Here is a 14,909-nt window from a genome sequence, read left to right on the forward strand (position 1 = left end):
TAGTCTCACAATAAGCACCCCTTGATATACCAGAAAAACATAAAACCGGACTTGTGTCGAGTTTGCGAAGTTCAACCCCTGTTTCCTACACTATGCTAAATTTACAATCAAAATGCAGTAGAAATAAACAAACTAAGACACGTTAAATGCTACTAGGAGCACGCCCGAATCATAATTTACAATGTGTAAACTTTGGAAATCATGATTTAGGCTTTACAATGTATATACATTGTAAATTATGATTCGGGAGTGCTCCTAGTAGCATTTAACGTGTCTTAGTAACCTCTATATTTTTGTAATAAAGAAGTTAAGAAGATTTCGAATATAAAATAAAATATAGGGTGTTCCATTTAAAAAAACATAAATTTGGTCTGCCACTATGTTATCGAACACCCTGTAACATTCTAATTAATTTTTAAATGTGAAGCTCATAATTGGCTACAATTATTGTTATTAACTTTTATTGCTATCTATTACTATAACGGATCTACGGAGCTTTACCCCTAATCAATCACCCTGTATTAGTGAATAGAGAATTGAATAACCTTTCAAATGAGCTAGCACACGACCCCTATTCTCATTTAAAAAAGATATCGATTACGTCATCACGCTAGGATGGGTTACGTCACTAGTATGTAAAAAATCATAATTTAAAAATAAAAATCGACTTGTTTCGGGATTTATTTCCAAAATCGCCCATTCATAAAAAAATTAATTTATTACTTTCATTTGCACCATAATGCATACAGGGTGATTCGTTCAGAATCTTTAATCTCTGAGTTGTAGATTCTAGACCTCAAAATTAAGATTTAACCCAAATCACTTAAATAAAATGTGCCTCGTTACAGAGTGTTTTATTTAAAAATTTAATGACTATTTTTACCCAGGACTTTAAAACTATTTGACATATTCTTGTCATGCTTGGCAGAAAGTGTAGGCACTGTACATCCTACTAAATTATGATAAACAAACGTTTCTGGCTACTACGAAAGGGGAAGTGAATGGTTGATCCTTCCCAAATTCTACGGCACTGATGGAATTGCTATTTTAGCATAATTTTTTTATTCTCCAATACTTTCTATGTAAATAATATGCCCTTTATTCGTAAAGATAAAGTCATTAGTTTTCAAGATATTTAAAGTTATTTCGATTAATGTATTGCGCTTTCATTTTTAACTTCAAATATCTTGAAAACTAATAATTTTATCGTTATGAATGAAGAGTATATTATTTACATAGAAAGTATTGGAGAATCAAAAAAATATGCTAAAACAGCAATTCCATCAGTGCCGTAGAATTTGGGAAGGATCAACCATTCACTTCCCTTGTCGTAACCCTCTCGTAGTAGCCAGGAACGTTTATTTAACAAAAATTAGTAGGATGTACAGTACTCACACTTTTTGACAAGTATGATAAGGATATTTCAAATACTTTTAAAGTACTAGGTACAAATAATTTTTAAATTTTTAAATCAAACATCCCTATTACATAAGTATTGACTATCCAATAGTATTGATATATCCAATATTTTAAAAATTTTGCCATATCCTTATCATACTTGGCAGAAAGTGTAGCTACTGTACACCCTACTAAAAGATTTTAAATAAACCTTTGTGGCTACTACCAGATGCGTACGATAGAGGAAAGTGAATGGTTGACCCTTCCCACATTCTACGCCACTGGCGAAATTACTATTTTCGTGAAATTTTTCGATTGTCCAATATTTTCTATGTAATTATTATATTTTTCATTCGTACCGATAAAATCATTATTCGAGATATTTGAAGTTAAAAATGAAAGAGCGCAATACATTAATCAAAATAGCTGTGCCATTTCATTTTCAACTTCAAATACCTCGAAAACTAATGACTCTAAAGTTATGAATGAAGAGTGTATTATTTATATAGAAAGTATCGGAGAATCGAAATATTGCGCTGAAATAACAATTCCGCCAGTGGAGTAGAATTTGGGAAGGGTAAACCATTCACTGTCCCCTGTCGTACGCCTGTGGTAGTAGACAGAAAGGTTTATTTGCCATAATTTAGTAGGATATAGAGTACCTACATTTTCTGAGAAGTATGACAAGGATATGTCGAATAGTTTTAAAGCACTGGGTAAAAATATTTATTAAATTTTTAAACAAACGCGCCAGTAACGAGCCACATTTTATTTAAGTGATTTGGGTTAAATCTTAATATTTTGAGGTCTAGAATCTACAACTCAGAGATTGGACATTCTTACTAAATCACCCTGAATCAACCCGCAAAAAATGCGAGATTATAAGATTTATTACTTAAAACTTTTTGCTCTACAGGTACTATTTCATAGATCTTCTTCAAGTGCCATCTCCGCGACGGAAGTCGGCGGTCATCATATCTAATTATTAATTATTTTAGAGACGGCTGCTCTAAAAAGTTCATTTGATGTACATCTATACCATTCCCTCAGGTTGCGCAGCCATGATATTCTGCATCTCCCTATGCTTCTTTTTCCTTAAATCGTTCGCTACATAATCAATTGGAGCAAGTTGCATCTCTTGACACTAGTAATATGTCCGAGATGTTCTAATTTTCTTGTTTTGGTGGTATTTAAGATATCCATTTCTTTATTCATCTTTCTCAGAACCTCTTTATTTGTCACAGGCATGTTCTGTCCACGATATTTTCTGAATTCTTCTGTACACCCACAGCTCGAATGATTCCACTTTTTTCATTGATGCCACATTCAAGGTCCAAGTTTCCATTCCATAAAACAAAGTCGAGAAAATGTAGCACCTAGCCAACGTAACTCAAACTCCAACTTCAAATCTCTTGTGCACAGCACTTTTCGCTCATTTCATAGATGGAGATTTCGTAAATTGTGAAATATACATATGCATATAGATTATCAAAAAACATTTGATGGCAAAACACTACCAGAAACATTTATTACAGTAAAACGACAAAATCAAAATAAGAGAAGAGTTAACTGATAAAATTCCAATAAAATTGAACCACTAGCGCTCAAGGGAGTAGAAATCCCATTCACATGTCAAGCTAAGTACTTAGGTGTAATATTCGACCAGAGGCTGACATGGAATGCACACATTCAAAAAGTCACACAGAAGGCCACTATGGCCCTGAACAGATGTAGACGAATGTGTGGTAAGAATTGGGGGTTAAATCCTAAAATGAACCTCTGGTTATACACAAGGGTTATAAGGCCCATGATAACTTACGGTTCAGTGGCGTGGTGGAACAAAACGCAACAGTCCGGGGTGATTCGATTGCTCAGTAGCACACAAAGGCTTGCATGCTTGAGTGTTAAAGGAGCCATGAGAACAGCCCCAACGGACGCACTAGAAGTTCTGGTAAACCTACTACCTCTGCATATATACATACAGAGTGAAGCCAGATCAACAGTACATCAGTTGATTCAGCTCCAATAAGTATGATGCAGGGAGCTGATAACTTAAGGCTATAGCAGGACATAAAGGCAGACCCCGTTCTAGGAATGCCTGTAGGCCGAATGGTTACGAGGTATGTTTTAACAAAAATTTTCAAATTACAATACCAAAAATAGAGGACTGGGAAACTGCCCCGCTACCGGCAAACTCAATATGGTATATGGACGGCTCCAAAACCGATATAGGTACAGGGGCTGGAATATATGGCATAAAACCAAGGACGGAAGTCCGGGTATGTCTAGGAACATACGCGACCGTATTTCAAGCCGAAGTAGCTGCTATACAAAGGTGCGCTATGGAACTAATCAGCCGAAATCTAGATAACAACTCCATCGTTATCTCTTCGGATAGTCAAGCGGCTCTAAAGGCTCACAGTTCGGTACAGGTCGATTCATGGCTCGTATGGAACTGTTTGAATGTCCTCTCTCAGGTGGGAAGTCGAAACAGGTTGACACTTGCCTGGGTGCCGTACATAAGGGTCATTGTAGCAACGAGAAGGCCGGTGAATTGGCCCTAGAAGGCCGGGGAATTGGCCCGAGAAGGCGCATCTACGCCACTGGTTGGTCCGGAACCCTTCTTTGGAGTCGCAAATACTATAAAAAGAGCAGCCATACACAAATGGGTGCAACAGAAGTCGAGTGATGGAACAACTCACCAGGACAGAGGCAGGCCAAACAGTTCATCAAAGGACATTCGGCTAAATTTACAGCAACTTACTTTCGCCCAGTCGCAGGACTGTCAGAATGATAGTGGGTCTGCTGACTGGACACTGTAGACTCAATAGACACTCAATGAGTCTCATAGGCCTGACAGAAGAGGACACCTGTCGTTTCTGTCTGGAAGAACAGGAAACCGCTCTACATGTTCTGTGTCATTGCGAAGGTCTCGCACGAGTGCGGTTTCTAGAATTCAGGGAGGAAAAACCGGAAGCACCAGGCTACATGAAAAGGCCACTATCAAGGCTGTTGAGTCTCATTAAGAGGACCAAGCTAGATGAAGTGCTTTAAAAGAAGGGGGAAACACAATAGATCTGCAAAGGTCGCAGTGTATCAGGCTCTATTGGCTGTCCCATTTTCTACATTCTACCTGATAAAATTACGATAAAACAAGAGTATGACAGGAATGTATTTCATCCCCCTGCTATATCTGTTTTAGAGAAAATCTGGAACTGTATAGTAAAGTATAAACAATGAATGGCTGGTAGATTATAGTAGGCACTGCATGGGAACCATGGAACAGAATTTCAACGCAACTTTTGGAAATTTAATGGACATGGAGACAAAATGAAGGCAAGATATGCCTGAGTTTCAATATGATAGTTTTGCCTTCAATTTTAGGAGAGGAGACTATGTTGCTCTTAATATGTATTTTGCTAGTATCTCCTGGGAGAACGTTTTAGGTATTTACAGAGATATTAACGAAGCCACGGAACTGTTCTACTCCATATTGCAGTTTGGTATCCATTGTTCAATACCACGTGTAAGATTAAAAAATCCCAAATTTCCTCGTTGGATGACTAATGACCTAAAATTATTAATATTTAGGAAAAAAATTGCTCATAAGATATATAAACAAACAAATTCTTGGGACGATTCTGTACTTTTCTCTTCCTTGAGAACCAAATGCAAAGAATTAAGCAGGTCATGTCATGATATTTATACTCATATAAGTCAAACTGAATCTAGAATTAGTTCAAATGTAAAGCACTTTTGGAATTTTGTTAACAGCAAACGCAAAAATAATGGTCTACCAAACACTATGTTTCTTAGAAACACAGTGCTTAATAATGGTGCGGATATCGTTAATAATTTTGCGCAATGCTTTCAAAATATTTACAGAGCAAATGATGATTTAATACAGCCCACCTTAGAATATGAAAAAACAGTGAGTCTAAATTCTTGTAATGTATCTATTGAAATCATATTTGAAAAATTAGCCAATTTAGACATTTTTAAAGGCTCTGGACCAGATGGAATTCCACCCATAATATTTAAAAAATGTAGATGCACTTTAACCCGTCTCTTATATTTTCTGTTTTCTCATTCACTTGATTCAGGTATTTGTCCAAGTTTGTGGAAATCTAGTTTTATTGTTCCTATTCATAAATCAGCTGACAGGAGTAATATAGCTAACTACAGACCAATAAGCATTCTTTCTTCTATTCCTAAAATTCTAGAGAGTATAATATGCGACTCTAATAAAACACCTTTATGCAATGTACTAATTGAAGAGCAACATGGTTTTCTTTCAGGTAGATCAACTTCTACAAATCTTTTACTTTTCACGCAATACATATCTGATGCTTTGGAAAGGAGACTACAGGTGGATGCTATTTATACAGATTTCTCCAAAGCATTTGACACTGTGAATCATAAATTGTTGTGTAACAAGCTTAAAGCTATTGGATTTACGGGCAATCTGTATAACTGGTTATGTAGTTACCTAACTAGCAGAATACAACTTGTTAAAATTAAACACTTTCAATCTAGTGAAATTTCCGTAACATCTGGTGTTCCACAAGGAAGCCACTTAGGGCCTTTCCTTTTTAATATATTTGTTAATGACATTAAATCTTAAATTAACTCTAAATTTCTTCTATTTGCTGATGATTTAGAAATCTATAGAATTATCGAATCCGTCTCAGATTGTGAAAAACTTCAAAATGATATTAACAAAATTATGGCATGGTGCAATTGGAACCAAGTGAGCATTAATGTTGGAAAATGTAACTTTATTAGTTTCTGTAGAAGAACTAACAACCTCTTTTATAATTACAAATTAGCTGAAGAACCACTGAAGGTTGTATCAACTCTAAGAGATCTAGGTGTTCAATTAGATTCCAAACTAAATTTTTGCGCTCATTTTGATTATGTGAATAACCAGGCATTTAAAATGTTAGGCTTCATTATTAAAACTTCTAGATGTTTGCATAACATTAATTCCATCAGACTGATTTACATTTCCCTAGTTAGATCTGTTCTTGAGTATTGCTCAGTTGTTTGGTCACCCACTTATGAAGTCCATATAGCCAAGCTTGAAAAATTCCAAAATAAATTCATTAGGTACTTAAGTTTTAAATTACACAAACCTTTAAGTGACCATTCCTACTCAGAAATTAGAAATAAATTAAACCTTCCTAGACTATCTTCCAGACAGATGTATGCTGATGTTTTGTTTCTTCATAAACTACTGAATTCAAAAATTAATAGCAATGATCTAATTTCTCTAATTGACTTTAATGTTCCCTTTAGAGTTACTAGAACATCCCAAAATTTTGCAATTAAATTTCATCGCTGCAACTTTGGTAGGCATTCTCCGCTGAGTAGAATCATTCTAAATGGAAATAGATAGACCTTGATTTGTTGCTGTGCGCTTCGGAAAATGTTTGTAAACAGTGTTTAAAAAAAATTTTGTAATCTTATGTGATTTATATTTGTTATTTACTTTGTATTATTTTAATATTTGTTTTTTCTATATAGCTGCATCGCCAATTTTTGTCATACATATTTACTATATCTTTATATTTATTGTATCGCTAGATAATTATAATATTTTGTGTATATATTAAATTGGGTGGTATCCCGTTAATAAATAAATAAATAAAAAAAGATGGCCTAGAAGAGGGACATATCTTGTTATCATGGTCTATCAACGTACAGTAGAACCCCAATTATCTGTGTGCAGATTAATCGGCTACTTAAATTGCATTTTTGAGGTTTTATCAAAATGGCGTCACCGTAAATCACTCGACGAAACTCTATACGCTGAGAGGGAAACTCATAATTTATTTTTTCTGTTATCTGTCTATGGTAGGTAAATATGTATGTATATATATGTATATACGTACATATATATATTATATAAGAAATAAATGTTCGCATTATCCGTACTTTTCAATTATCCCTGCCACGTCCGGTCCTGAAGAGCACGAATAATCGGGGTTCTACTGTAGCTCACAAACATCTGTCCCAAAAACTCATATAAGACTGTATAAAACACTGACAGTTCCCATTCTCACATATGGATCAGAGGAATGGACCCTAAACAAAACAGATGAATCCTTCCTATCGATTTTTGAAAGAAACGTACTATAAGTATACCAAGCGGTCTGTGAGAACATAATATAGAGGTATATACATAACTTTGAACTGCAGACTATCTGCAAGCATAAGTTTGGTGGAAAAGATATTACCACTATAATCAAGCAAAACTATCTGCAGTGGGCAGTACATGTAGCCCAGCACCTAGAATCAAACATGATAAAAAATAGCACAACCAGTGGGAATGAGAAGACGGGGTAGACCAAACCTGAAATAGATAGACAGGGTAAGACAGGATGTTGAGAAGATCGGTGTTGCCAACTGGAAACTCTAAGCAAGAAGCAGAATGGCGCAGAAGGCTTGAGAAGGTTGAGGCCCTCTAAGGGCTGTAGCACCAGGGTGACATTTTTAATTTCATATTAAAGTATTTGGTTCTTTGTTATTTTTAATTAAGTTATATTCTTGTGAATTATTCTATGAAATCAAACTAAGTAGAAGAAAATTTAAATACTAATACACAGAAAATTATTAATAAAAGAGGTAATAACACTATTAAGAAATGGTATATAAAGCTTTACAAATACTATGTGGTAAGATCCATAAAAAGCATATTCACCATTATTCTGCAGTTTGAAAATATGCAAATATATTTATTTTGTTAAATTTTAACCTAACTGCTTAATCAGATCAACTGAGTAGCAAATATTATGTTATGTGGCATTGATATCTTTTATTCACTTCAATTCATTTTTGGATTGTGATTTAATTCCCTTTTCTTCTATAACTATGTTTAAAATTTGATTTCAAATCTGAAGCTATCTTCATTACAAATATATTAATGTTTTATATATTTTTTGAGGGCCAGCGTAGCTCAGGCCGCAGGATGTCTGACTCGCATGCTGGAGGGGGGGGGGGGGGTCAAAACTCAAAGGCCAGCGAGAACAGCTAGACATTTTTAAAAATGTCTATAGAACCAGCCTGAATAAAATGAGTATCTTGGGTAAAACCAGGGGTAATAATAGGCGGTTGAAGCGTAGCACTGGCCCTGTTACCTTCCTTGTATACCGTAGCCCTGGATATAGCAGACTACCCTGCTATAATCCCAAAGCCGCATCAGCGGTACAAAACAGGAGACTATTATTATTTTACATTTTTTGAACAAAATGTCAGGTCTAGAATTAGAAACATCACATAACGAATTTATTGAATAAGCTGTGGTTTATTCTCAACCGCATATGGCACCTCTGACAGTGTCATAAGTCAAAAAAGCAAAGTATTGAGAAAACAATGTTTAAAATATATGTGCTAGAACTTTTCCGGGTTTAATTCAAAAACTATTAAGATTAGAACAATAACTACTTAATTTAGTAAGTTACAAAGATTCTTGAAGCTCAAACAAAATACAGTAGACTCCCATAAGTTCGGCCTCGGTTAGTTCGGTCTCCGCTTAGTCCGGCCGGCTCTCTGCCTGTAGCGGCCACCAATTTTTCTGTAAGATTTTAAAAAATCATCGGTGACCTAAACTTGAGCCCAGAGCAAATAGACAACGTCGACGAACCTGAGTTAAATTTTAAACTTCTGCCCAGAAAAACCTTTGCACCCCGAAAGAAACATCTTCTGCGGAGTTTAAAGTCAGCAAAGAGACAATAACGGTCGCCTTGTGTTCAAATGCTTCCAGCATCCACAATGACCACTATTTGTCATTGTCATTGTCATCGCAGTTTTCGGCGATACTTCATCTGGAAGCACTTAATGGCCCCTGGATCTATCGGCTGTTGAAGACTGGGAACAGCAGTTTAACTTCTTTTTCATCGTCACACTGAATATCTTCCTGGTGAGTAAGGGCGTTGTCAGGAAGTAGAAGTGTTTTCATGGGCAGTTTTAATTTTGTCAAATATTTTTTTACTTTAAGAACAAATTCGTAAACGAACTATTCCCTGAACAAATATGTGTCCATCCACGCTTATTTCTGCGACCGATAATACACTGGGAGAGTTTCCACGTTTATGTTGTTAAGGTCTTGGAAAAAACTTTAGCCAAATATACGTAGAAGACATGATTGACAAGCAAACACAACAGCAGATGAGTCAAACAACATTCTTGCGACCTTCAGCAACTACCGAACTGTGGTCCCATTGTTGAAGAAGATGTTTTGGAGTGGATCAAGTTTGAAAATGGACACAACAAGGTTTTGAACGACGATGAAATCAGCGAGTGTGCCATTCGCCAGGAAAACGAGAAAGATAACGACGCATATGCTGCTTAGATAGAAGAGGAAGTTGAAGAAAATAAAATAAGCCACGCTGAAGATAAAGCAGCTTTGAAACTGGCAGCTACCTATATCGAACAGCAAAAAGAAGCGACTGCCATCGATGTAATGTTTATTAAAAAGTGGCGTGACTTTGAACATAAAAAATCATTAAAAAAGAAAAAAATAGCAGATTTTTTAAGTGTTTACGAATCCAAACCACCAATGTATAGTAATTTTATTAGGCCTACTTACAGTTCTGTAACTTTGTTTTGGATTGTTTTGTAACCTTCTGTCTTTTCATATGTGTTAAATATATGTCAGAGTATCCCTGTGTTTTGTGTTTTCTGGATACGTACAAACAATAAATGGGCATTTTTAGGTAGGCATCGGTTAGTTCGGCCACTTTTAAGTTCGGCCTAGGGTCCAGTCCCGAGGTGGCCGAACTTATGGGAGTCTACTGTAGCATATTAATACAATTAAAAATATTTAAAAAAATACTTTTTTTGAGTTGTGACACTATACAGATAAAATAACGAAAAATTTAAGAAATATTATTTTTGAATAGAGAATGCAAAAATGGTATTTATTAATTTTTTTCTACAGAAGTTATATTTATTGAAATCATATATAAATAGAACAACTAAGGCACGGTACGGTTGATTTCGGAATTAGATGTAATGTGTAGTGTTGTGTGTTGAGTAAATGTATTGTTACTTAGTAAAGTTAACTTCATTGTAGATTATTAATTAAAAACATTTATTATGCTTTTTTTAATAATACTTAAATAATAATTGATAACAGCACTTCTCAGTAATTCTTTCAGATGCTGGTTAGTTAATAGTGAACGATGTTTAAATTGTAAGAATTTTAAAATGGAAATAAAATAATTCACATAAGCACGTTGTTCCTTATATATAATAAATTTCACAGGCAGCCTTTTTTAATTCATGATACTTCCATTCTAGTACAAATTTCCAAAATTCATAGCAATTCAGCCAATCTTCTTTATAATATACTCGTTTTTCTTGTTTAATATTGGAAGACATTCGAGGAAAATGGTAAACAATTAAAAAGGATCTCGGATACATTTTTCGAGAGCCGCAAAGAATCCTTTAAAGAGCCGCTGTACCAGTTTACTAGTGATAACTTATGAACCTAATGGATTTATTATTTAAGTAACTTTTCGTTAATTTTGTATATGTGTATACAGTGGAACCCCGATAAGTCGGCCCCCGATAACCCGGAAGTCCGGCTAACCCGGACCGATTTTCATCAGATAAACATTTTGATTTTCAATATTTTGTATTTTTCAATTTAATTGTGGCTTATTTCCAATCAAAATAGTTAATTATCAGACAAACCTTTCAACAGTAAAAATGTTTGTAATATAATATTTGAGAGATAATGTGTACTTATGTGTGTAATTTGAACTATACGATATTAAAAATGACTCATAGCACACGCCGCAGAAACAACAGCCACCTGTCTGTAGTATCTATTCCTTTTTATTTCAAACTGTCAGCATTGTTTAGGAAAGACTATTTAAAAAATTCTTTTATAAACAATGATCTTTAGTATTGTGTGTCTTGTATTGTTCGCTTCCATTTGCTTACGTTTGGGTTTGGTGTTTTTTTTTAGTAATTTTAATGAGTAGGTACTGTGCATATTTATAAATATATTTCATGTTATTTCAATTCTAACGGAGTTTATCTGTAAGTATACCGTATTTTATTAATTTGTACCATATTCTCCGGCTATCTCGGATTTTCGATAACCCGGATCGGTCGCGGTCCCGATTAATCCGAGTTATCGAGGTTCCACTGTATATGTACCTATATGTAGGGTTACCATAATTTATTAAGGCCAAATCCGGACAGGGGTAGTCCAAGGAAAAAAACATATCCTGGCTCTTGCCTTTTGACACCCCCAAAGTTAGTATTAGTATTATCAGCACAAAGACAAACTACTTTTGAATCAATAGAGTACTTTTTAATACATTTTAAAACATGTTCTACTAAAAGATCAGATGTTTCACCCGGAAGTTCATCAAAAAATAAAAGTTTCAAGTTGACACCTTCATTTTGCTTAAAATAACGAACACATACCGGAGTCAGTTTATTTCGTTTCTGTTTGAACTATCAATTGTAACCGTAATAAAATTTGCATCTTTGAGATCTTCGAGTAATTTGTTAAATGTTTTTTTAAATATTTTTTTAGTAAAGAAAAAAATCGCCAATTCCGCAGAACACATGTCTTTCAAATCCGGATGAAATCCGGACGTATGGTAACCCTACCCATATGTATCTTTTAAGCTTGTCTTAATAGTTATTTAGACTAGTTTTGATATAGCCTTTAATCAAAAATGTACTATTATTTTTTGTAATGGAGGTTTCCCATCCAATAAATAAAAAAAGTGGGTATTGCAGTACATCCTATATTATTATTATTATTATCTGGTTAACAGGGTTATACTTTTTGATGATCTAACTTTAATAAGCAACAAAATTAAACAAAAAATACTGCAAAAAGAAAAATAAAGGTGTCACTTTTCTTGAACACATTCGCAGATTCTTTTGAATAAAGCAATAAGCAATTACATAAATATACTGTCTTAACTCTTTACTCTAACTCTAAAGCTTTATACAGATTTTAAATGGATAACTGCCTTCTGCCTTGTCCAAGATGATATTTATGTGACACTGTTTATGTTTGGTGCATCATTGATTTTGGTTAACCATGTGACACTAGTGTCATCTAACTACAAGTACAGTATAACAGATTTAACTAAAACCCTCAAGGTCACTTGCACTGCATAAACGAACATCTGTCATCTCTCCTCCTCGCGGTAATATAGATATAACACTTTTTGAGAAAGGACTTCGTAGTAAACTGTTGGTACAATAAAACGGTTTTTATTATTTTTTTTTTAGTTGTGACACTACTTGAGCGGAAGTGCAGTATGTGAAGACTAAGATTAAGTTGACATAAAGAAAGAGTTTCAGAACTTAAATATTTGTTATTGAAATGGAAAACAACAGCAAATGCATAATTTTCTTTTTAAATTCAGTTTAATGGATTAAAAATTATTGTCCTAATCTTTAGTTATAACATAAAACAATATTTTGTCTATGGCTTAAATTCTTAGCTTTATCTGTTGATTTTTTAATATTAATCTCTGTCTCTGCAGTCTAATTTCACTAATTTTCAGATTGTTGTCACATGACTAAATCTTCAATAACAATGTTATCAAATAGCACCTTTCTCTTATTTTGAAAGGTCTGCATCTTATATAAAAACAATTCACATTGGGGGGTTTTTATTAAACCCACAATTTTCATAGGTTTTAGTTTCAATATAATATGTAATATATTATTACATCCCTAAGAAAAAAAATGGATTTTTAAGCAAACTTCCTGGATGTACAGTTAGTTCATTATTATTTGAATTTAATTTAACAAATTCTTTTGTAATCTACTAAGTGAGATACAAAACATAAGATTGTTTTCTAAAGAGAGATTGGGATCCAACTGGCTGTTATTCCTATATTTTAATGTGATTTTTAAAGGAAAGGATGTCAACAAACACTATAGACACTTAATTATTTAAATTTATTCCAAAATAATATTAAAGTCTCTCAATACTATTGATAAAATTAGTGCAATGTTTTGCCAGTATTGTTGAGGAAGTGTATGAAAATAGGAAATATAAAATCTAATACTCGACTGTATGATTAGAACTTAGGAATCAGTCAGGAGTTACTTGACAAAACATATCTTAAAATTAACAATTAACAATCATGTGTTTTGGTCTGTTTTTTAAATAGATCTAATGAATAAAAGCAGTACTTACGTTTTTACAAAAATTCTTGTCTCAAAAGCATTTTCTCTTGAAAGCTATTATTAACTTTAAATGTAGACTATCAGTCTAAAATTTTCAGTGATTCGTTAAAAAGTAATTCATTGTTTGATTCACTAGGCCCCAGTATTTCTAAATTAGGCCTAAGAAAATATATAGAAAATGTTTAGAATAAAATACACTAATCCCTGTTACCGTACAGGCGTAGTATCACAACCACAACATACTTTTAGGCAACCAATAATACGTAACGTATATAAATAAATACCATGCAGTGTCGCCAATAGCTTTTTATTTCTTCTTCTAAGAATTCCTATGTCGATCAGGGTCGGACTAAGGCCATCCGCACATGGGGCGACGTTAGGATTGCAAATCTTCTCGTCTTGTACGACTCTTGTCGCTTGCGATCCGTAGCGCACGAGAAAGTTCGAATGAGACTCACGTTTCCAGTCATATAGGTAGTTTATTTTATTGGACATCTTGGATATTAGTGCACCCTACTGTGTAGATTTTGGCATTGGATCCGACGGATCCGACCATCACTTGCAACACCGTTGCCGTATCCTCTATTTTTTCAAACTATCACGTTACAATTTTTTGTGATATTATACACCCTCAAAAAAGCGCTTAGTTTTCGAGATACTGACCACGGAGGGGTGAATGGCTAATTTTATTCATACTTTATATTTTCGAGGGTGCTGAAACTAAAATGAGGTTTATTTTGAATTTTATGTGGGGGAGCATTGTCAAAATCGCAATTTTAACCTAAAAATAAAAAAAAATGATATCACGTTTTTTGCGTTTACCTCGCTACAACTCTGTTCCATTTAAATATTTTTTTCTGAAATTTTTACAGTATATAGCTCTAACATTTCTAAAGACAAAGGTACCTTCTTCAAGTTTTTATTCTTATCATGATAAAGGTTATGAATTTTTCAAAGAAAAAGGGGCGGATTTGTGCATTGCAAAGTTTAATCACAAAAGTTGTGTGACGAAGTTTAAAATTTAGCTTCTTAATCACGTTTATTTGAAAGTAGAGAGTACAAAAAAGTTTTCTGATAAGTTTTAGATCAAAATGTTTTGTAGAAAAATAATAGTGCAACTTTTAAGGTCGACATTAGAAATCCCCAATATAACGCTTATTTTTTGAGGGACAGACAATCTAGGTCTAATTTCTCACTGTTGTTCTGAAGCTAATTCCTTGTGGCATTTTTATAATGAACTATTTTAAATGGGAAATAAGCCACAATTTTACCAAAAAAAAGACTCATCAATATTGGCAATATCATTTTAAAGTCTTCTACTTTAAACTGTATAA

The 14,909-nt window shown here is 34.0% G+C and overlaps 1 protein-coding gene across 1 annotated transcript in view; it reads right to left on the reverse strand.

The window, feature by feature from the left end:
* The window catches only part of LOC114343906 (alpha-1,6-mannosyl-glycoprotein 2-beta-N-acetylglucosaminyltransferase), a 182,250-nt gene extending 168,399 nt beyond the window's left edge, over positions 1–13,851 (reverse strand). Inside the window, exon 1 of the mRNA XM_050663488.1 lies at positions 13,586–13,851. The gene's annotated coding sequence lies outside the window, so the exon portion shown is untranslated. The remainder of the gene's footprint in view (positions 1–13,585) is intronic.
* Between the last annotated feature and the right edge of the window lie 1,058 nt (positions 13,852–14,909).

Source organism: Diabrotica virgifera, chromosome 10 (assembly GCF_917563875.1).
Source record: "Diabrotica virgifera virgifera chromosome 10, PGI_DIABVI_V3a".
Taxonomy (NCBI): Eukaryota; Metazoa; Arthropoda; class Insecta; order Coleoptera; family Chrysomelidae; genus Diabrotica; species Diabrotica virgifera.